At 39.2% G+C, this 24478-nt stretch overlaps 1 protein-coding gene across 36 annotated transcripts in view; it reads left to right on the forward strand.

The window, feature by feature from the left end:
• The window catches only part of PLEKHA5 (pleckstrin homology domain containing A5), a 179151-nt gene that overhangs the window by 32566 nt on the left and 122107 nt on the right, over positions 1-24478 (forward strand). The gene's annotated exons all lie outside the window — the stretch shown is intronic.

Genomic DNA, 24478 nt, shown 5'->3' on the forward strand with positions numbered 1-24478 from the left:
GAACAATATTTTTGTTCATGTATTTTTCCTTATAATCTCTTTGGGGTATAACTTTGATTTCAAAGTTTCTGTGCAGCTCTGGTCTGTTTATCAGGAATGCTTGAAAAAGCATTCTGTTAAATAAAAGTTCCAATTTTTCCCCCTCTGTTAGTTTTGCTGGGTGAGTTATTCTCTCTCTCTTTAATTCCTTTACCTTCCATCTTCTTTCATCTTAAAATCAGTGCTACTTAATGGCTTCAGGGCAGAAGAGCAGTAAAGGCTAGGCAATAGGGTTTAAGTTTTAAGTGCCTTGTCCAGGGTCACACAGCTAGGAAGTGTCTGAGGCCAGATTTAGACTCAGGACCTCCCATCTCTAGGCCTGGGTCTCAATCTACTGAGCCACCCAGCTGTCCCCACTAATTTAATTTTTTTTTTTAATTTAAATTTTTTAAATTTTAAAACCCATACCTTCCGTCTTGGAGTCAATACTATGTATTGGTTCCAAGACAGAAGAGTGGTAAGGGCTAGGCAATGGGGGTCAAGTGACTTGCCCAGGATCACACAGCTGGGAAGTGTCTGAGGCCAGATTTGAACCTAGGACCTCCCGTCTCTAGGCCTGACTCTCAATCCGCTGAGCTACCCAGCTGCCCCCTTAATTTAATTCTTAAAGAAAAATAAATTTAAGAAAACCATTTGCCAAAGCCATTACATCTAATGATAGATACAAAAGTCCACCCATCTCTCCACCAAAGGGAAAGAGTTTCCTTTTGTCATTTTTCTCAGGGGCAAAGGGCTAAGATAGGTCATGAGGATTGCTCAGATTTTGTTTTATTATTGTTGGTATTTTCATTTTTATTATTGATCATTTTATATATTTTTCTCTTGATTCTGCTTTTCTTACTTTGCATGAGTTATAGCTCTGAATTCTTGCTATTCATTGTTTCTTATGGCACATTAACATTCAGTTGTATTTATAATACCACAGTGTATTCATCCTTTAGTCTGTGGGGGGAAATGGCTTGGAATTTTTTTTTTTTAATTAATACCGCAAAAATTCAGGCCCTGAATGTTTTGGTACATATAGAATCTTTATTTTTCTCTTTTTCCTCTTGGTTGTCTACTTTACGGTAGTAGCATCTTTAAGTCAACAAATATGACCAATTCAATGATTTTCCAGAACTGTCATGCCAAATTCATAACTCTACCAATAGTGTATTAATGTGCCTATCTTTCCATAGTCCCTATATCATAGACCTCTTATATTATTTTTCCAGGTTTATGAATTTCATTTTATATTTAATTGATTAAGAAAGTGTTTCCATGGTTACATGAATCATGTTCCTTCCCTCCCCTCCTCCCATCCCTCTCCAGTAGCCAGTGAGCAATTCTACTGGGTTTAACATGTGTCATTAATTGGGACCTATTTCCATATTATTGATATTCTCACTAGGGTGATCTTTTAGAGTCTCCATCCCCAATCATGTCCCTTCAAACCATGTGATCAAGCAGTTGTTTTTATTCTGTGTTTCTGCTCCCACAGTTCTTTCTCTGGATGTGGATAACATCTTTTATATAAGTCCCTCAGAATTGTCCTGGATCATTGCATTGCTGCTAGTAGAGAAGTCCATTACATTCTATTGTACCACAGTGTATCAGTCTCTGTGTATAATGTTCTCCTGGTTCTGCTCCTTTCGCTCTGCATCACTTCCTGGAGGTCATTCCAGTTCATACGGAATTCCACCAGTTCATTATTCCTTTGAGCACAAGAGTATTCCATTACTAACATATACTGCAATTTGTTCAGCCATTCCCCAATTGAAGGGCGTCCCCTCATTTTCCAGTTTTTTGCCATCACAAAGGGTGCAGTTATAAATATTTTTGTTCATGTATTTTTCCTTATAATCTCTTTGGGGTATAAACCAGCAGTGGTATGGCTGGATCAAAAGGAACTCAGAGAAATGTCTGATTCTTAGTAATTTGCAGCTGCCAATTTCAGGCAGTAGTTTACAGTTTTCCATTTGAGATATGATCTTATTCTTTGACTACTAATTTCTAAAGGAAATTTTTCTAGGTTTTATCTATTTTTCATACAATAGACTTTCTTAGAGATTTGATTCAAAGATTCTCTCCTTTCCAATTTACAGTTTCTCTTCTTACTCTCTGAATTTTTATTATGTTTTGAGGCCTGAGGCCAGATCTGAATTGTCTTCCTTGACTTCAGGCCTATTTAGAATAAGAATTTTGCCCCTCCCCATAATTATGAAAAATAGTTCTTTCATTCTCTAATTTTTTAAGGTATGTTGTGAGGATATTGCCTGGTTTTTATGATGATATGCTGAGTCTACTTCCTTTCTAGATGTTTGCTGAAATTATTTAAGTATGATGAGAAAGGGATAGACTTTCTCAGATTATCAAAATGGTTGCTTGATAAAAAAAAAAAAAAGATATGAACTCCTGTCCTAGAACTATCAATTTAAACTTACCAAACTTGTTGAGCAATTTCTTAAAAGTCTTGGGGAGCAGCTGGGTGGCTCAGTGGATTGAGAGCCAAGCCTAGAGACAGGAGGTCCTAGGTTCAAATCTGGCCTCAGACACTTTCCAGCTGTGTGAGCCAGGGCAAGTCACTTAACCCTTATTGCCTAGCCCTTATCACTCTTCTGCCTTGGAACCAATATTTAAGCTTGATTCTAAGATAGAAGGTAAGCGTTTAAGAAAAGAGAAGCCTTGGAATCCTGGTATATTTCTTGTAATAGCCAATCTTAATTAGTAGCTACCAGTATTTTGTCTAGTAATAGTAACCATAGCTGATTTTTTTTTAAAGGTATCTCATGTAACCTACATCAAATCTTGCTAAAAAAACCCACAAGGACCCTTTTTTATAGATTATACCTTAAATTATGAAAATGTTATTACTATTTCTTTGGTGTGTTAGCATATCTTGAAATATTGACATGCTTAGAAGATACAGATGGCTCATTTCTAGACAAAAACTTTTTATACTTAGAGGACTTACAACAGCATATGTCCATTTGGAAATTAGCCAGAATTGAGTATGTGTGGGAGCCAACTTGAAAACGAAGCCAAGAAAGCCATTTCCTTCAGGGGGAAAAAGATAATCTTGATGCTTCAAATGAATCTTTCCAAAACAATTGATGTTTAGATGACTTTCTGGGACTGGGGTATGGTCTTACTTTATTTTATTTTATTTATTTTTTTATTTTTTTAAAACCCTTACCTTCCGTACTGTATATTGGCTCCAAGACAGAAGAGTGGTAAGGGCTAGGCAATGGGGTTTAAATGACTTGCCCAGAGTCACACAGCTAGGAAGTGTCTGAGGCCAATTTTGAACCCAGGACTTCTGTCTCTGGGCCTGGCTCTCAATCCTCTGAGCCACCCAGCTGCCCCCCTATGGTCTTACTTTAGTTTTCAAAATCTGAATTCAAAACTCCCCATTTTAAATACATGAAGAGTAATCTGTTTGTTATATACATAGAACAGAGGTCTTAGGATTTTAGTTCGAAGCTGGTAGCTCTGTGGATTGAGAGCCAGGCCTAGAGAAGGGAGGTCCTGGGTTCAAATTTGGCCTCAGACACTTCCCAACTGTGTGATCCTGGGCAAGTCACTTACCCCCCCCCTGTGCCTAGCCCTTGTGATATGGAAATCACTTTAAAAGACTGATATATATTAATTTAAGGTCGCCAAGGAATTCAGCTATGTAATTCCTAAATGAAAACTCAAGTCAGCAGTCAACCTTTTATGGAGTTTTTAATTATAAACAGGAGGAAGAAAGGTAAGAGAGAGAGAGAGAGAGAGAGAGAGAGAGAGAGAGAGAGAGAGAGAGAGAGAGAGAGAGAGAGAGAGAGAGAGAGAGAGAGAGAGAGAGAGAGAGAGAGAGAGAGAGAGAGAGAGAGAGAGAGAGAGAGAGAGAGAGAGAGAGAGAGAGAGAGAGAGAGAGAGAGAGAGAGAGGGAGGGAGGGAGAGAGAGGGAGAGAGAGGGAGAGGAGAGAAGAGAAGGGAATAGGGCTTAAATACCCCCTCTGCTTAGGCTGGGCCAAAGGCCCAAGCCCATAGATAGCCGAGGCAAAGAAAAGAGATCAGTCCCTATCACTCACATGACCAAAATGGAGAAACAGTCTCAGGGGCCTCCACCTCCAGCCTCCTTCAGAGCAAGCCCTCCTCTCAGATCTCTCCAGGAGTTCTCCCTCCAGGACCTCTCTCCTCTCAGACTCCTTCAGAGCAAAACCTCCAGGACCTCCCTCCTCTCAGACTCCTTCAGAGCAAAACCTCTCAGAGCAAAACCTCCCAGAGCAAAAACCTCCTGTCCTCAGACCCCGCCATCTTTAAGCAAACCATCTAAGTCCCCTACCCTCAGTTCTCACATCTACCAATCACTGTCGATGTCTCCCCTGTGCCAATGGTGGCTCTAGCTTAACCCAGGACCACCCAGAGGTCTGTCCCCTTTGCACATGTCTGTTGAAGGTCATATTCTCAAATAATTAAATCTTGATCTTTGCTACAGCCCTTCCTAAATCCTGTTACTCTGAGTAGGGTGGAGATTGTAAGTTCCAAGACCTGGTTCTGTCATTCCAAGTATCTCTATTGTATCTATTCTAAAATCAATCATGACTCAAAGAACTTCCTGTTCTATGCTTAAGCATAGGTCAAAGCCCTTTCCATTGTTTAGCAAAAGGTTTCTGTCCTAAAGTAGTCTTAAATAGGGAGGAGAAGGATCCTCCCATGCCAAGGAGTTTCACATTCCAATAGAGTTCTTACTATCAGTAGGAAATTTTTCAAGTATGAAATTTCCCAATGAGGAATTTTCCAACATTCATAAGTCTAAGAAATTTTAAGGTTTACACCCTTTACCACTCTTCTGCCTTGGAATCAAATACACAGTATTGATTCCAAGATGGAAGGTAAGGTTTTATTTAAAAAAAAAAAAAGTTCTCTTGTTTAGGTTTAATCTACCTTAAACAGATATTAGTTTCTTTTGAATTACAAATATTCTTAATACACTATGGAATTAATCATTTCTATAGTTTAGCAATTTAACATTTATATTTTGCCTTACTACGTTATTTTAAGTAACTTAGTTGAGATCGAGACTGCTGTTTAGATTCCGTTCCCTCAGATGGAAGTTTCCGTGGCTGTACCCATCATTATAATAGGCAATTTATTGCCATCTTAGAGTAGCAGAGTAGATGATTTTGGCGGGGTTTTGTTACAGTGAATAACAGTGCAATATTCCTTCATGAAAGCTCCTATGGACTTTCATGAACTTCTAGCTCCTATTTTTTTTTTAAACCCTTACCTTCTGTCTTGGAGTCAATACTATGTATTGGCTCCAAGGCAGAAGAGTGGTAAGGGCTAGGCAATGGGGGTCAAGTGACTTGCCCAGGGTCACACAGATAGGAAGTGTCTGAGGCCAGATTTGAACCTAGGACCTCCCGTCTCTGGGCCTGGCTCTCAATCCACTGAACTACCCAGATGCCCCCTCCTATTTCTTATAAGAATATGAGAAAACTAGCAGATACTTTTGATAAAATGTTTATATGTGAGGTGAAGCATTCCCCTAGAAGTGGTTGGTGGTAGTGGCAAGGAAAAATAAGAAGTTGACAGTAGGAAGAAAAATATTTGTTTTCTGGTTGAAAGATTTAGCCAGCATTATTTACCAAGTACTAGGTTAGCCTTGTTAGCCTTTTAAAAATTTCATCTTGTGGCTACTGGACAACATGTCTTCTTTTTTTAAAAACCCTTAAATCCCATCTTAGAACCAATACTGTGTATTGGTTCCAAGGCAGAAGAGAAGTAAAGGCCAGGCAATGGGGGTTAAGTGATTGGTACAGGGTCACACAGCTAAGAAGTGTCTAAGGCCCTATTTGAATTCAGGAGCTCCCATCTCTGGGCCTGGCTCTCAGTCTACTGAGCCATCTAGCTGCCCTCCATGCACAAAATGTCTTCTTAAACAAAGGCAGAGTACACGAGCTCCTTTTTTTTTTTGTCTACAAAAACAAAAAGAAAACAAGAAGTTGCCCCAGAAAACAAAAAAAAAAACAACAAGAAGTTGCCCCAGACCAGATCATGAATTCTACTACAGTGACTTCTTCTGCCCTTGAAGTATACAAAAAGTCAGGCAAGAGTTCATGGCCATAGTCAAGAGAATTGCCAGCAAAACCAGTGCTAGTGCAGACAAACAAGCTTGCAGTTGTCTGGTATAAACCGACTAGTCAAGAGTTCAAGCTCTAAGTTTTGTTTGATACAGAAAGAGCCAGGGGTTTTCTGTGGGTAAAAACTCCCATCAGGAACCTTAGAAGCTCTGTGGGCTGGTGCGCCTGATACTATCAAGCAGAAGCATCAGACTCTGCAGGCATCAGCAAGCCACTCAAACCCCCAAACATCCAGGAGCATCTAACCTGGGAAATGGGACCCAGGTCGCCCAGGGGGGGGGAAGGGGAAAGCCAACTGCTTCTACTCAGCTGGCCCTTGCACAGAACTCTGATCAAGAACTAAATGTTGAGAGATCTGTAAATGAGGGAAGACACCAGCCACTATAAAGAATTATAATTGGTTCAGAGATGCCCCCAAATCCAGCCTAGGAGAAGAGTATTCTTCTTTAATAACTATAGAGAGAGGGATTCCAAGGAAAAACAATGTATTCTTACCAAATACTTATTCATACCAATTAACATGCCGGGCTCTGTGCTAAGCACTTAGCATTTGGTCTTCACAACATTCTGTAAGGACTGATAACTATCCTCATTTTTTGGTGGAGAAAACTGAGGTAAACATAAACAGCATTTAAACCACTTTACCAGGGTCTCACAAACAGTGAAAATCTGAGGTCAAAGTTGAACTGAGATCTTTCCAAATCCAAGACCAGTGCTCTTATGCCACTGATACCCAAAAGACATTAAGCAAAAGGATTTTTTAAATGTAAAACAATCACTGGAGAATTGAATTGGAAAGAGAATAAACAGAAAAGAAGTAAACCTTCCCTAGTCTCTTTGAAAGTTAGAATTTGCCAATGAGAAATTAATGACTTTGTGAGTGAGGAAGAAATAGAACAAAATCAAAGGATCGAATCTATTATTAAAAACAACTAACTTGGGAAACAGGTCAAAAAGCCATATTTAGGGGCAGCTGGGTAGCTCAGTGGATTGAGAGCCAGGCCTAGAGATAGGAGGTCCTAGGTTCAAATCTGGCCTCAGATACTTCGCAGCTGTGTGACCCTGGGCGAGTCACTTAACCCCCATTGCCTAGCCCTTACCACTCTTCTGCTTGTAATTAATATTGTGTATTGATTCCAAGAGGGAAGGGAAGGATTAAAAAAAAAAAGCCATATTTAAAATTAGTAGGCTCATTGAAACTCATAAAGAAAAAACAATATTCAAGAAATCTCCCATATTGAAAGTTCCCCTAAATCTGTTAGATCTGAAGGTCAAACTAGAGATAGAAAGAATCCATCTATCACCTCCTGAAAGAAATCATAAAAAAGCAAAATCCTAAGAATGTCATAGCTCAGATCTGAAGTTGGATTTTCATTTAAAAAAAAAAGAAATACTGCATGCATCCAGAAAGACACCACTGAAATACCAAGAAACCATAGTCAGGATCACATGATACCTGGCAGCTTCTACCCCAGAAGAGAGGAGATATAGGAATTCAATATTTTAAAAAGCAAAATTTACAATAATGGCTTTACAGCCCTGCAAAGCTGAGTGTAATCCTACAGGAGGAAAATGGATCTTTAAAAATCAAAAGACTCAGATATTTCTGATGAGAAAATTAGAGCCAAGTAAGAATTTTGAAAGAGAAACCTAGAAAAGACAACATTTTTGATTATTCAGAAGGGACTGTATGATGATACATTTATGATAACATTTTAATTGGGGAGGGATCAGAAGAAATGTGTCCCTTCAGAACTTTAATGTAGGTACTGAGGGAGTTAAACAGTAAAGCAGGAGCCAGAGTGGGGATTGATTATATTCTGTGAGGTTTGAGAAGAGAAAAAGAAATTCACTAGTATTGGGAGGAGGAAGCAAGTAGAACTTCCATTTCTCTTCATGGGGAGGGAGACAGTAGAGGCATATTCAGACATAACAAAGGGAAGTAATTGAGAGAACAGATCAGAAAAACTTTACTCATCTAAAACAAAGGAATGTTGAGCACACACAGCTTACACCAAATTCATCCTTCTCAATGGGGAAACAAGAGGGAATGGCAAGGGATAGTTCTAAACAGAGAAGGTGATACCAGTGAGGGAATAGTCAAAATGAAGTCCTTACTGATCCTAAAAGAGAGCAGGAGGTAAGATGTAAAGAAAGGAAGAGAATTGACATTTGAAGAATGGCTGAAGAAATTGTGATATGTGAATAAAATGGAATATTATTATAATAAAGAGGTGGTTTCAGTTTGAACTGTTAAAGCCTGAAGTGACCTGAGTCAGAAAAAAAAATTATATAATAATACACTAAAGAAAAAATACCTTTGAAAGACATAAACATTGTATGGTCCAAGTAAGGACTTTGTTTTCTACCTCTCGTTTTATCTACAAGAATGACTGGGACTTACCTTCTCTGTGTCTTAGTCCCAAGGCGGAGGAGCAGTAAGGGCTAGGCAGTGGTGTTAGTGACTTGTCCAGGGTCACCCAGCCAGGAAGATTTGAACCTCTCCCCCCTCTCGGCCTGACTATCCATTGAGCCCCCTAGATGCCCTGTTGGATTTTGATAGATCTTTTGGATGGGGTGCTCTGTGCTACTTTCAGCCAAGTCCTTCCACACAGGAGAATTCTAGAGAGAAAGCCCACTTGGGATAATGGTTGTAGGGGGGTCATGGAGAGAGGGGTTTGGCTTTGGATGATGAAAGTATTGGCAAGCCCTTGACTCTAAAAGGCTGCGTACTGGTCAGTCATGTCTATCTTATTCTGGAACTGTAGTCACCAAGTTTCAGAGTGGAGAGGGATTCTGATGTCTTGTCTGGTCCGATTCCTACACACACACATTCCCAGAGAATCTCGCTTCGCCATCCTTGGGGGAGTCTTTGCTTGCAGACCTCCCATGAAGGGGAAGCTGTTGGCTCACCAGGACACAGAAATGTGCCTCCCTCCCTCTTTTCACCTTTCCTCCGTGGCCCCCTGAGGTCCCGTGGAACACATCCAGTCCCTTTTTGACATGCCCGACTATCCAGGACTATAGGGTGGCTGTGTCGCCAATGAACCTTTTCTTCTCCAGGTTAAACAGCCTTCAGCTTTTCCTGTCTTGGTTGTCCTTCTGGAAGCTCTCCCACTTTTCAGGGGCCTTTCCAGACCAGAACACAGTGTCCAGGGGGCAGTTGGACCAGTGTAGGAGACAGTAGTGCTATCATCTCCCTATGCCTGGAGGAAGGGATGTACCCTTTTTGCCGAGGCAGTCAAGCCATCCTCCACTCTTGGAGGACCCGGATGCCTTGGATTATTTAGGAGACAAGACAAGAACCACACTTGTTGGCCTTGAGGAGGAGCTTCCTGCCTGACTGGGTCCCACCTGTAGAGGGTGGTTCCATCCAGGGGAGCCTACTGCTCTATTCGAGGTACATAGCAGAGAACCCCAATGATAGGCATTCTCTCAATCCATGCAGTTAGGAAAACGAATAGCGATAGGTGGCCTGTGTCTCAGTGGGAAAATGTTTTCACACCTAGACTGGTGTGGACATGGCTCGGGGCAGGCTCAGGACAACAGCATAATAAAACAAACATTTATTAAGTATTGTGTGCCAGATGCTGTGCTAAACTTTAAAGAAACAGAAATGGAGGAAACAGCTTGCTCTCAAGGAATTTGTATTTTCCCTGGGGGAAGTGATATGGAGTCCTGGGTCCAAGATAATGCAAGTCAACAAACATTTAAGAAATGCTTTCTATGTGCCAGGCACCATGTTGAATACTTGGAATACAAATATAAGTAGAAAGAAAAACAGTCCCTGCTCCTAAGTTTACATTTTAATGGGAGCAGAGCACCCAAAAAGGATGTTGTGAAAAGAGAGTGCCTGGCCTGGGCAGCCCCCTCTGAGTGCAAGAGAGGCTGCAGGGGCAGGATGAGGAGGTTCCTGGGGCACGTAGAGAAAGAGATAGACTCACTTTATTTGATAAGCATCAAGAGTCAGGAGTGAGGGATCTCTCATCCGCCAGGGCCTCAGAGGCAAGTGCAGGTTCCAGAGAAGGTAGAGAGAGTGGCTGATGACCAGGTGGTGTGCTGAGGAGATGGCTTAGAAATGTACAGAAGCCCACTTGCAGGCAAGATAGCAGCAGAAGCTCTCCTATTCAGAAGACGAGGGCAGGGGTATGATCACTGTCTTCTGATATGGAACTCAAGTCATTGAGCATTTATTAATAGCCTGCTCTGTGCCATGCACTATGCTAAGCACTGGAGAGGGGAAGGCAGAAAACAGTCCCCATTCTCAGGGAGCTCACAGTAACTAACGGTGAAAACCAACTTTACATAAAACTGGAAAGCTTCCATGAGCAAAATTAGTGTAATTAAATCAAGGAAACAGTTGACTGAGAAAAACATCTTTGTTGCAAATTTCTTGATAGGTTCAATATCAAAATATGAAGAGAATTGATATATTTATATAATAAGAGCTACTCCCGCATATGTAAGCAGTAAGGCATAGCAGCAGGTGTTTCTCAAGGGAGTAATTCTAAGCTATAAATAACCTTATGATAAATGCAAATTAGGACAACAGATTCATCGTCACACTCGTTATATCAGCAGATGAAATAGCAGTTCTTGACATGGTTGTGGAAGGAGAGGCACATACCAATGGTCTTTGAATAGAAGCTGAAAGTGACCCCGTTGTTCTGGAAGGCAGTTTTAGACTATACCTCCCACATCCCTGAACCATGTATGCTTTCGGACCCACTTTAGTAGTGTGATAGCATTACTAATGGATCTACCCCCAAAAAACAAAGATAGAAAGGACCTTTGTACAAAGCAGCCCTTTTCATGGTAGTAAAAAAAGGAAACAAACTGGTTGCCCACCATTTGGTGTATGTCTGAATAAATTGTGGCAAATGAATATCACGAAATATTTATTTTACTTTGAGAAATTATCAATATTATATACAAAAAAAATTAGAAAGACGTGAACAGAAGTATAGTGAAGCAAGCATAACAATTTATATAATAATTGCAAGACTGTGGAATTCTGAACAATGCCCATGACTCTTCTGGGGGTAATTTATTAATAGAGTTTCCCTTTGAGGTATATGTTTGACTGAATGGTGTCGATTCCTTCCAACTCTAAAACTGCTGAGACATAACAGGATAAAGAGCGAATTGGGATTTTTCACAGAACAGACATTGTGGAACAGCTCTGGAGGGAAATTGGATAAATAGTGAAGGAACAATAAAAGTTTTACCATGCAGCCATCAAGGTCCAGCTGAGATTAGCTAACATGGAACTTGACCCATAGTCATTCCTCCATTGTACTTTACTTTAGCTCTTTGATAATAGATGCTAAGAATGAAATGTGAACCATTAGGGAGAAATCTATGGTCAGAGATGGGCACAGCCTGAATGTTATATAATACCAACTAGTGGGGGCAGGGGGGCGGCAAGGTTATGGGACAGGGCATCTTTGAACTGGATTTCTCCAGGTTTGACTGAGGGGGAAAAGACCAAAGCAGGGATGGTGGACTGAAAGAACTTGACAGGCATAGTAGTCCAAGAGGTTTTAGTAAGAATGAGTAATAAAGTTAGGAGGAGTAAGAAAATTATAGAAGGAAAGAAACTAATCATCAGGGAAAGAAGGAATAGACATTTCCTAAGCACCTGTTATGTGCCAGGAACTCTGCAAAACAAATGATCAAATAAATTGCAACAACTCTGGGAAGTAAGTGCTATTATTGCCCCCCTTTTGCAGATAAAGAAAATGGGTTTGACAAATATAAGAATTTTTAAACGTTGTCGCTGTTTATAATAAATATTATGTCATGAAACTGTTAGTAGCTTTATTATAGCAAAATAGTGATAGTAAGAGAGGGAAATGTAGCAAGGAGGTAGAAAATACTGCCTAGCTAAAAATCACACAATTCTGGGTCCAAGTGCCTCTAGACTGTGAATGGAATCTGAATGCGAATTTCACCAGACCATGAGAGTGTCTCCAGTCAGGCGATTCAACAATCAAAGACCAAAGACCAGCATTGGAGAGGCTGAGCCACAGAGGGCAGTCTCTCACACCAAGGAGGCAAGAGTCTCACCTGAGTAAGGATCCCTCTTCAGCCAGAGTCTTCAATGCAGATAGCTGAATCATCACCAGAATCCAAAGTCCAAATCAGGAAGCTGAAATCTGAAGCCACAAAAGACTCTGAGCTGTCCAAGAGCTTGATCCCCCGGGAGGCAAAAGACCACAAAGAATCTCACCAGAGCTCATGCTCACAAAGCAAATGATGGCAAGAAAAACTACAGGGTCCCAGAGGCTCCCGCTTATATGCAGTTTTCTCCACCCATCAGCTCTCCTTGTCACATCTCAGGAATCAATCACAGACTCCCAATTTTCCAAACTGCGTGGGGGTAGGGTTGGGAGGGGTAGTTCTTTTGGTCTTTTAGGGTATGAACTTCCTTTTCTAGTAAAAGGTTCTCACTAAGTATTAATGATTAACTGTGACATGTGGGGTGCTCTGGGTTCTTGATTGATTAATAAAATAAACAGAGTTTAAATTCTCTTTCACATTCCAAATGAGAAAATTTTGTTACTATACTATAATTTATTCCTTAATTGTGAAATACACTTTTCTTTCACTTTTTCATCATATTTAGAAGTTAAAGATAGTTCCTTTTTTCTTTATGAAGTATTTAGGATAATGTAAGTGAGGTGGGGGCTGTGGATAGAGTGCTAGACCTCAAGTCAGGAAGACTTATCCTCTTGAGTTCTAGCTTCAGACACTTACTGTGACCTTAGACAAGTCTCATGATTTTCCTGACTTATAAAATGACAAACTACTCCAGTGTATTTGCTAAGAAAACTTCAAATAGGGCCCCAAAGATTGGAAATCAACTGAACAATAAAAATAGCAATGGAATCATAAAATGTGAATTGATAGAGACTTCAAGTGGCTATCTAGTCTTATGTACATATGAAAGGAATCCTTAGTATAACATTGACAAGTGGTCATCCAGCCATTCTTGCATTACTGATAATAGTTGTCAATTACAACTGATTGCTGTACAGTCTTGTCATGACCATATATGTTTTCCTGGTTCTGCTCTCATCACTTTGCATCACTTCATATAAATTTTTCTGGGTCTCTCTATGATTATTTCATTTGTTTCTTTTGGCAAAATAGCATTCCATTACAATTGTATACATGGAAGTAGTTCTCACAAGCTTAAGAATGATTTTGTATTTGTAGTTGTTTTATCTGTTTTATCTGTTTTATCAGTAGGCATTCATAGTCAAAGAATTCATCCCCCAAATGATTATGGGCTTCCCTCTAGCTTCCTTCTAGCTAGCTAGAGCAAGCTTCTAAAAGTGGGAATACGAGGGTGGGACAAATTCTGTTTGTCTTTTCCAGCATGTTTAAATTTGGTAGAGCCTGTGCCCTGCTGCTGGTAGAGCACCAACTACATGCTATCACACAGGAGATATTAGAGGAGGGTTTGGAGGAAAGTCCACAGTGTAGATTAAAGTTTAGAAAAGTATACTGTTGTGACATTTTATTTTTTTAATTAAAAAAAGGCAAACTGATTATTTTATTTTCTGAGATATTTCTTTATAGAATGAATATATAGTTGACTCAAACTTGATCTGTGATAGGGGAAAATTCCACCAAATTTTTTGTATCAGAAATTGCAAATTAGAGGCCATTAGTAACAGTAATATTCTTGTCTAGTTGGAACAAGACTATTTAATAGTTAATCCTTTATTTTATGGCTTAATATACTTTATAGTGAAGTAGCAAAAGATTTCATTACAGTAACTTTCTACTTATTTTGGAAACTTAGATTTATTTACTTTAAAATTGAGGAATCTCTATATGCTAGGAAATCTTCATAGAACCATAGAATGCTGATTTTTCTTTTGGCCAGATGAGGGCACTTTATCTTTACATTTGGGTTTATCATCAGCCTAAAATATCTACTGATTTTGTTTTTTGTCTGTATTCTTGTGGAGAAGAATAGGGAAAAAAATAGCAAAATACTTAAAGCATCGTGAATTTTGTGGGAAAACTACCTTTAACATATAGATAGATGTCTTCATGCTTTGCATGAAAGATGCATAACCAATTTTCAGTAAGTGAAATCCAATTATATTTTGTATTTAAACTGACTTGCGTTGAAAGTAAATTGTAATTCATTTTGAGCATTATTACTGGACTTATCATTTCTAATATGAATGTGAAGTTGCCTTAGCCCTAAAATTAGTCAAATTAAGTCAACAAGCATTTATTAAACTCCTTACTCTGTGCAGCTTATAATAAGCACACAGGTCTACTCTTAGAATGTTCCATGTCTTACTATTTCCTTAACATATCTCCCCCAAAGATACGATAAGTAGAGTAGAATTTGCCTTATAAGCTTGGAAACATTTTAAAATTCATTATTTTTCTTCCAAAGGGATAGCAAAATGAGTTAGAATACAGCTGTATTCCAACAGCTACCATATGTAAATAAATAGAAAAGGAGAGTTTAACTTTGAATCTGATTTGCAGTATTGTGGGAGAAAGTTAACAGTTTCAAGGATACGTCAGCTTCTTTACAGTTTTCTATGAGATGGATACTGCAAGTGTTAACATTACTAATTTTTTAGGTAAAAAAAAAACCTGCTATATCTTAAACTTGCCTATTTTTACATAGCTAATTCAGTGTTGAAGCTAATATTTAAACTCAATCTACTGACGCAATCACTTCAGCTATTACAACAGACCCTGCCTCCTCTCCTCCCTCTTGGGAGCAGCCATCCATCAAAAGTTTCTTGATCTTAAGAATCCCATCTATAACAGTCTCTTTTTTTATTTTAATTTGCATTTAGGGGTACCTGACAACTCACAAATTGTTCCACTTTTGGATAGTTTTAATTATGGAAACTTGTTTATCTCAAGCCTTATAATTTGCTTCCTTGTAACATCAGTTCATAGCATCTGCATTTTACCAGAGATAAGGGAATGGTGAAAACTAGAATTTGTGTAGTGCTTTAACATTTGCAAAGCATTTTATTACATCTGGAGATAGTTGGTTTCCATGTCAGTCTGTATCTCCAGCCCTCAGTCACTTGTCTGAATGCCAGGTTCATATGTATACCAGCTACCTGACATGTATCTTCACCTGGATGGCCTGATAGCAACCAAAAAATTGACTTATTCTGCACCGAACTTTAATTTTGCTCTCCAACCCCCAATACTCTTGTTCCCCAATTTCTCTCTAAATTAAAAGGCTTTTTCCTCGTTTTTGTGGTAGGAGTCTTGCTAGTTTTATGTAGGTTGGATCATTCTTTGACCTGAGGCATAAAATATTCAATTTAAAATATAAAAGATCCAGCTGGTTAGAGATCTCCTGACCTGAGCTGAGTGGGAAAGCCTGCCTGCCTGACTTATTAAATGGTTAGTTGCTATGGTAACATGGAGGTGTAAGGGGAGTACTTATAGTATTTTATATGAGCCAACATAGTTTTTAACTTTAGAGCTTGTATTCTTTTAATCTCTTTGTTATTTTTATTCCATGTTACAGTTTCACAGCATCTCTAGCTCTCTCTCTCCTAGCCTAAATCCACGGACTTGCCTAGTTTAGGGTTGACCTCTGAAGCATTGGCACTGTTGAATCCTCTGAACTGGATGTTTTTTAAGCCCTTATTTTCCATCTTAGAATTAGTATTGGGTATTGGTTCCAAGGTAGAAGAGCAATATGTTAGGTAATTAGGAAGTAAATGACTTGTCCAGGGTCAAACATTGCTAAGAAGTTCCCGAGACCAGATTTTTGAGCCCAAGACTTCCTGTCTCTAGGCCTGACTTAGAATCACGGAGCCTCTTAGCTGCCTTTCCCTATTCCAATTTTGAGTATTGTCTTCATTCTGAGTTTTCCAGACTCAATTCTGATCCTATTCTACCATGCTTCATTATTTGTCTGACATAATTCTCAATTTCCTTTGTTAGGATCTCTTATATCCTGCAGTCTAAGGCTAGGTACTTTCCAAGACAATGCCCTGAGCCTTTTTCTAAATCCAGGATGACATTAAATCCCATGGATTCAACCATCATCTCCATGCAGATAACTCCTAATCTATCTATCTAACCTTAATTTTTCTCCTGAGCTCTGCTCCCAAGGGCCCTGAGCTAGAGTCCAAACTAGAGCTCGATATCTCTATGCCCCTCCCATCTCACCCCATTTCCTCACTTTGTCAAGAGCACCATGTTTTATGACAGAGGAGTCATTTTTTGAATCTTCATTCATACTCACCTTTTAAGTCTTGTTTCTCACATCCATCCCCTATGGCTATCGCCTCTTTACTGATCTCCTTGTTTCCAGCCTTTCTCCCCCACAATCTGTCTTAACACGTATCTGCAAAATGGTATTTTGGGGGTTTCTTTTTAAATCAAGTTTTTATTGATATTCTAGATCTTTTCTTTTTTCTAAATAAATTTAGTTGTTTTATAAAGTTGTTTTATAAAGTGTTCTCTTTAGCAGTATAAATTAACCTTGGCAGTATTGTTATTTTTATTATATTGGTACAGCTGAGCCAAGGGCACTGAATATTCTTCTAGCTATTAAATTGTTTTATATCTCTTTAAGAAGTGCTGTGAATTGGGAGGTCAATCCCCAGTTATTTTATGCATTTTGGTTATTTGGAACATGATTTCCTATTTATGACTCCCCATATTTTGTAATTATTATATAGGACTGATACCCATTTGAAGATATATTTGTAGCCTGCAGTTGACTTTTATGTAATCAAAACTACTCCAGCTAGATGAATAGTCCTTCCCTTCCTCCCAACTTTTTCACTCCTCTGTCTCTGTCTCTCCTCTCACTCTTTCAGTATCTTTCTCTTTCTCTGTCTCTCCTTCTCTCTGTCTCTCTCTCCTTTGTCTCCTCTTCTTTCCTTTCTGTCTCTCCTCTCTCTTTGTCCTCTCTCCCTCCCTTTCTCCCTCTCTCTCTCTCCTGTCCCCCACAAGGATATGTCCCTTTCTTTCTCAGTTCTCTGACCAGCAGTTCAGAACTTTAAAGCACTGGGACTTTTGGGTTGCCACCCGTGGCAAGCTTTTCCTTCTCTGAAAGGCTTTGGCCAAGCTGGCTGGCTAGACTGTAGCCAACTTTGTTGGGCTCAGCTGGGTTCTTCAGGACACTGGAAAGAGAGAGAAGGAACCAAGGTATGGGAGGAGGGGGTTATAAGCTTGTGGGATGTCTTCAGATCTGCTGTGCGGCCTCCCTGAGCTGGGAGAGGAGTGCTGCCTGAGCTCAGGGGCAGTCACAGTCACCGTGGCATGGCCTTGGGGTTGTGGGTTGTTGTTAAACTTCTTTCTGATGTTGGATGTTTTAGTTCAGTGATAAAATTGCTGGCCAGAGCTGAAGATTAAACGGGAGGCAAGGAAATGGAAGGAACGGGTCTCCGGCATTTTCAGGGAGTTTGGATGAGAAAGGGCTAAGATATATTTAAGGTGCTAGATAGCCTTGAAGAGATGATATAGGTCTGGTGAGAAGAGGGAACATTCTGCAAATGTCCTCTATTTTCTCCATAAAGTCAGAGCAAAGACCTTAGCAGAGCAGATGGTGGGATGCTTCAGGATAGAGATTTTGGAATAGCTTCTCTAGGGCGTATTATTTTTGACAGGGAAGTATAAAAGGATTGCTTTGCTTCAATGAGGTCTAGTTGAAATTAGATCACTCCTTGCAATCAAGCATATAATCTAATCACTCAATCAAAACTGCTTTCTAGTGATCTTTTTTTTTTTAAACCCTTACCTTCCCTCTTGGAATTAATACTGTGTATTGGTTCTGAAGCAGAAGAGTGGTAAGGGCTAGGCAATGGGATGACTTGCCCAGGGTCACACAGCTGGGAAGTGTCTGAGGTCAGATTTGAACCTAGGACCTCCCATCTCTAGGCCTGGCTCTCAGTCCACTGAGCTACCCAGCTTCCCCCTCTAATGATCTTTTATTGCCAAATCTGATAAATTTTTTCTTGTTTCTCTTGCCACCGTTTCCTCTTTTCCACTCTTAGGTTTTGGAGTGTGGCTTTTTTTTTATATATATAATTAAAGATTTTTCCAATTGCATGTAAAAGCTTTTTTTTTTTTTAACCCTTACCTTCCCTCTTGGAATCAATACTGTGTATTGGCTCCAAGGCAGAAGAGTGGTAAGGGCTAGGCAATGGGGGTCAAGTGACTTGCCCAGGGTCACACAGCTGGGAAGTGTCTGAGGCCAGATTTGAACCTAGGACCTCCCATCTCTAGGCTTGGCTCTCAATCCACTGAGCTACCCAGCTGCCGCCTGTAAAAGCTTTTTTTTGACAATTGTTTTCAGACATTTTACAATTTTGATTCTACCTTCTTCCCTCCCTCCCTTCTGAGGCAGTAAATAGCTTCATATAGGTTATACCCATGCTTTCATGCAATGTATATTTCCATGTTCCCTATACCATGACAATAGACACATTTCACACATACAATAAAAAACTGACAAGGCAAATAAAAATTGAAAGATGGTGTACTTTGATGTGCAATAAGATTCCAATAGTTTCTTCTTTGGCTGTGGGTAGCACTTTTTATCATGAGTCCTTTGGGGTTCTTGGAACCTTGGGGGCTTTTTTTAGAATAGTTTTGTTCTTTACAGTTGATCATAGTACAATATTTGTTTTTGAATACACTCTTCTCCTGGTTCTGCTCCCTTCCTTTTGCATTAGTTCATATTAGTCTAAATTTCTCTGAACTCATCCTGTTCATTTCTTTTTTTTTTAATTTAATTTAATTTTGATTAAGAAAAATTTTCCATGGTTGCATGGTTCATGTTCTTTCCCTCCCCTCCTCCTACCCCCCTCCCATAGCCAACACTCAATTCCTCTGGGTTTTAAATGTGTCATTGATCAAGACCTATTTCCATATTATTGATATTTGCACTAGTCTACATCCGCAATCATATCCCCTCAACTCATGTTATCAGGCAGTTGTTTTTCTTCTCTGTTTCTACTCCCACAGTTCTTTCTCTGGACATTCTGTTCATTTCTATGCTACAACTTGGTCAGCCATTCCCCAATTGATGGATACCCGCTCAGTTTCCATTCTTTACTACTACAAAAAGAGCTGCTAAAAATATGTACAAGTAGGGTGTCTTCCCCCACCCATCCCCATTTTTCTCTTTTGGGGATACAGACCCAGTAGTGATACTGCTAGGCCAAAGGGTATATGTAGTTTTATGGCTTTGGGGGCGTGGTTCCATAGTACTCTATAGAATGTTTGTATCAGTTCACAGTTCCACCAACTATGTATTAATTAGTATCCCAATTTTCTCATATCCCCTCCAACATTTGTCATTTTCCTTTTTGGTCATTTTAGCCAATCTGATAGGTATGAGGTGGTATCTCAGAGTTATTTTAATTTGCATTTCTCTTAATTGATACTGATTTTTAAAATTGATTTGGAGCCTTTTTTTAACCCTTACCTTCCATCTTAGAATCAATACTGTGTATTAGCTCCAAGGCAGAAGAGTGGTAAGGACTAGGCAATGGGGTTTAAATGACTTGCCCAGGGTCACACAGCTGGGAAGTGTCTGAAGCCAGATTTGAACCCAGGATCTCCTGTCTCTGGGTCTGACTCAGCTGCCCCCAGGAGCCTTTTTTCTTATGACTATGGATAGTTTTAATTGCTTCATCTGAGAACAGTCTGTTCAGATCCTTTGACCATTTATCAATGGAGGGAGGACTCTCCCAGTTTTCATAAGTGCTATATCCTGGTGTTTGATCACTCCCTCGCTGCCGACCCCCCTCCCCCATCAGTTACCTTCATCTGAAACTACTATACTCTATCAATACTTATGCTTTATATTTTTCCATGTGTGTATTTGTCTCCTCCATTAGAATGGAAGCTTCTTTCTAGCATTGAGTAAGTACTTTTATCCCCAGCTAAAAAAATATTCCCTGGCATGTAGTGGGCACTTAATTAATACATTTTGATAGATTGAGCCTGTAGTGGGCTCAGTTGGTTTCAGCTCTGTTCAATAGTCCATAAATGAGCAGAAGAAGTGGAAGGCAGAAGTAAAACTGGGGTGAATTTTAGCAGTGCATGGATAAAGGGTTTGGGGGGGGGCCTGATGATATAGAATTGATAGGGCCAGCCACAGGGTTGAAATGAGGAAGTGAGAGTAGAAGTCAGAACCTGAGAAATACTGTTCAGAGGGGTTTTAATGTTATTAGAGACGATCAAATAAGAGCATTTTGGGGGATTTTGAACATCCAAGGAGAACATTTATGGGTCATGGCAGAATTGAGGATGCTATTATTGTTTTGGGGGTATGGTGGAAGGGAGGTGCAGATTATTTCATGGGTGATATATATGCTAGAGTGAATATCAAAGAAAGGGGTTGCTGAGTATAATGGCAGCAAAGAGAGATCCTGAAAGTAACTGTGGTCAAAGATGAAGATTCTCCCTCCCGTCCAGGATCAGTTTGTAGGAGGCAGGAGAGAGCGCCAAGTACTGGACAAAGGTGTCTTCTGAAGATGGAAGTAGCCCAGAATGGGAAGGTCCAAAATGAAGGGGGAAGTTCTGAGTTACAGAATGGGAATTGTAGAGGGTAAAACAGGAGTTGTAGGCAAAGATCTAGAATAGTCCATGAGAATGGTTTGATTGCAGAAAATGAGGTTGAAACACCAAGAGGTTTAGGGATTCCTTTTCAATTGGTCAGCAATTTATTATCACAGGAATGGAGTAGGAGGGTGCAACAAATAGACTGCAAAATCATGCTGATGCCTCATGAAAGTTGTGGGGTTTTATTGGTATATTCTGTAATTTGAAATGAGGTATTTTATCATAATATTAGAGACTGCCACAAAAAATATTTTTAAAGCATTTTGAGTTAGAGATATTAAGAGGTCATTTGTCCCTCTTCCTGCCCCACCCCCTTTTGCTCGATGAAAAAACTGAGACCTAGAATGCTATGTGTAATCTTGAGTAAATAATATTTTGGGGCTTAGTTATATTGATATACAACATAGTGTACTTTATTGTTTCCCTTTGCATGTGTGAGTCTTTCAGGGGTTTTATTTTGATGGGGGGGGGTGATCCATTTTTTTTTAAAGTTTCCAGTTCATTAAAATTATATTTTCTGCTCATAATAATACATTTGAAAAAAAATATCAAAGCCTAAGGATTTTCAATAAAATTAATAAATAATAGTTTCCAGTCATATCATACTAAAGGAACCACAAAAATCACGGAAAAAATCAATATCATTTGGTGGCCCAGTTTTGTTTTAATGCAGTAAATTATTTTTGATTAGATTTACAGCTTGCTCAGTTTTCTTGGAAATAGGCCATCACATGCTGAGATGAAGTACCAAGCTTTTTAAATTAGATACTGAGCATGCTCATATTCAGTGTCCTCTGAGTATAACTGAGCAGGAAGAGAGCATAGCGTTCTCTTTTGCCTTCCTCATCACCGAGTTTGCAATTTGGCAAACTACAAAATTAAGATAAAGAGCATCTTGATTTTGAATACTGGTTTTTAGAAGAAGAGGCTATATTTGGTAAGTTAATGAATTTCCCCTCTCCTTATTGTTATGACTTAAGAGTAATTGTCAGATATTTATAGAAAGGCTAATTATGCTTTTACTTTTTTCTCCACTTTTTATTTTGTACCAAGCTGAAAGTTTATTTTGTTTCTAGTTGAAAGAAGGGGGCAGAAGGAAAAGTATTTTAACCACCTAAAATTCCTTCTAATAGACATTTTCAGCACTTCTGTAATGCACTGAGCACAGAGATGTTAGAACACTCCTTACTTTGCTATAGAAATTATTTTTAAGCTTAAGGTTCTGTGCTGGCTAAATCTGATGATTTATCAAAACATGCAACTCTTTCATATCCTATATTTTCTTTTAAATTTAAAGGTAATTTTGCTGTTAGGTTTTCACAAGGCCAGTATTATACCACATTATTTTTTTTTCTTTAACATGATTATTCAATTGGTTAATAGTAATAATATTTGAAAGAAAAATGTTGTGTTCATTTGCACAAAAATAGTTTTGAATAGTACTGTTTTAATGTAAAGATTTTAGATCTTTATTGTCTTCATTTGTGGATATGATATCAGATAATATGAGTATGCCTTACAGATTACAAAGTGCTTTATAAGTATAAAGCTTTGTTTTGTTCTATAGAAATTGTATTTCCTTAATACCAAGTATAGTAGTCAGTGAAGTCAAATTTTATCAATTGATTTCAATAAGAAATCTGTTTATTTCTTTACAATTCCTTATCTAAAATATTTTTACTGTAATAGCTACAGCATCCTCAGTTTTCTTAAAAATATGTGAGAAGCAGGGAGTGGTCTGTAATAGATTAAAAAGAAAGATGAGTTTTAAGTGGCCAGATTATTTTATGTTGAACATAGATTGCAATACATCTTAATCATGGATAAATTTGCTATCTTAACTGACATTTTGCTAATTAAGTGAAATTTTTAGTCTAGCATTAAATAATTTATTTTTTAAGTGCATCTATTAATACATGTAGAGTCAGATTTACAGAACACGTAAGCAGCTTGAAGCATAAATAGTATTTTATAAGGGAGAGATTCCACAGATCTTACATCAACAAGATATACTAAATGCTAATTGTCTTCAAATACCAGGCACCTTTATCAAGACTTCTTGAAATAACTAAAAAAAAATTATGTTTCTACTTTTACATATCTAAGATTGGCATACATATATGAATTAAGCTAATGTACACTATAATATAGTTGAGAAAGGGACTGTTAGCAGAAATGAGGGCCAGGTAACTAGATTAGTGTAATCCATTCCTATCTCTTCACACTAAATGTGACACATAACCTGCCAACATTTTAGAGTAATATGTTATAAAGTTGACTTAAGGCTTATTAAGTAATTAGATTATTTCATTTTATGCAGCAAAGAATTATAAAAATTAAGACACTATTTAGTGTGAATCTCTGGACTATCAATATGTCTATGAACTATTTATCGATGTTAGTGAATACTCCTTCCAATAGTTTGATCAATCAAAACATTTTTAATTAAATTTAAATTTAAAAAGACAAACTGTGGGGGCAGCTAGATGGCTCAGTGGATTGAGAGCCAGGCCTAGAGATGGGAGGTCCTAGGTTAAATCTGGCCTCAGACACTTCCCAGCTGTGTGACCCTTGGCAAGTCACTTGACCCCCATTGCCTAGCCCTTACCCCTCTTCTGCCTTGTAATCAATCCAAGAGGGAAGGGAAGGGTTAAAAAAAATATTTTTTTTTAAATTAAGAAAAACAAACTGTTCTTCCTGCCCTAGAATTGATACTAAGTATTGGTTCCAAGGCAGAAGGACAATCAGTGCTAGGCAGTCAGGTTAAGTGACTTTCCCCAGATCACACAGGTAGGTATTGTCTGAGATCAGATCTGAACCCAGGACCTCCCATCTCCCGGTTTGGGTCTCTATCCACTGAGCAACCTCACATGTTGCCCCCAAACATTGTTTATTAAACAACTGCTGTATTTCAGGCATATGTACTGGGCACAAGGGACAGCAAAGAGATCAGTTTGACTAGAGTATGTCTATATATAGAGAGAGTATATATTATAGTGTGGAGCAGTGATGGGGAGCCTACCAGAGTTCATTACTAGAAAACCAGAGAGACTCATGGCAGAGATGTTCCCCTCCCCCTTTCCATGGGCTCAAGGAGATTTATCACATAATCTGACCCTCTGCCCAGCAGCTAGTGAGCACTTCCTCCCTCCCCCTGGGGTTAGGGTGGAGCAGGACCTGGCACTCCATCTCTAAAAGGTTCACCATCACAGGGAGGGAGGGAGGGAGGGAGGGAGGGAGGGAGGGAGGGGGAGAGAGAGAGAGAGAGAGAGAGAGAGAGAGAGAGAGAGAGAGAGAGAGAGAGAGAGAGAGAGAGAGAGAGAGAGAGAGAGAGAGAGAGAGAGAGAGAGAGAGAGAGAGAGAGAGAGTGTATGTATCCAATATAGTATAGAGTAGTATATAATAAATATGGAAGGTAGACTAGAGCAAAATTGTGAAGGCCTTCAGATGCACATTCTGGCAACAACCACTGCCAGGCACAGGGGATACAAAGATAGAAGGGAAACAGCCCTTGTGCCCCTGGGACTCTCCTTCTGGGGAGACAACACATGCCTATTTAGGTATATACACAGTAAAATACAGGGTCAGCCCAGGAGGGGACTGGCAGAAATATCCAGGGTCCTTAAGAGAAGTTGAGCCTGCAGCGGAGGCATTGAGGCTCTGGCCAGAGGGACAGGGGGACCATGGCTTGTGCTTAGTAGATGAGTAGTGTTGAAGAACAGTCAGAAGGTGCA

The sequence above is a fragment of the Monodelphis domestica genome, chromosome 5 (genome assembly GCF_027887165.1).
Source record: "Monodelphis domestica isolate mMonDom1 chromosome 5, mMonDom1.pri, whole genome shotgun sequence".
Taxonomy (NCBI): Eukaryota; Metazoa; Chordata; class Mammalia; order Didelphimorphia; family Didelphidae; genus Monodelphis; species Monodelphis domestica.